Source organism: Pteropus vampyrus, unplaced genomic scaffold (assembly GCF_000151845.1).
Source record: "Pteropus vampyrus isolate Shadow unplaced genomic scaffold, Pvam_2.0 Scaffold751, whole genome shotgun sequence".
In the NCBI taxonomy this organism is placed as follows: domain Eukaryota; kingdom Metazoa; phylum Chordata; class Mammalia; order Chiroptera; family Pteropodidae; genus Pteropus; species Pteropus vampyrus.
Window position 1 is genome coordinate 33,928 of NW_011889532.1, and position 342 is coordinate 34,269.

Sequence of the window (342 nt, forward strand, 5' to 3'; positions counted from 1 at the left end):
CATCGTGATCCAGGCCACGCTCTGCTCCCGTACCCCAAAGTCTCCTCCAGTCACTCAACACACAGAGTGCTCCTCGGTCCTCCTCCCACCCCTCCACACAGCTTTCAGAGGAAGGGTCTGCTGTGCATGAGACCTGTGCTGGCGGCAGCCTGTGACCCCGGAAGTGTGGGGTCTTGCTGCACAATCCCCTGTGCCTTGGGGCTACAAACCTGCTTCTGATCCCCGTCTTCTCATACCCAGCCCGGCCGGTCACCCTTGGACCTTCCTATCCCTGCTGACTCCTGGATGCCCCTGTGCGATGCAGACAAGCCTGGCCGAGCTTGTGTCCGTGTCTGGAAGTCA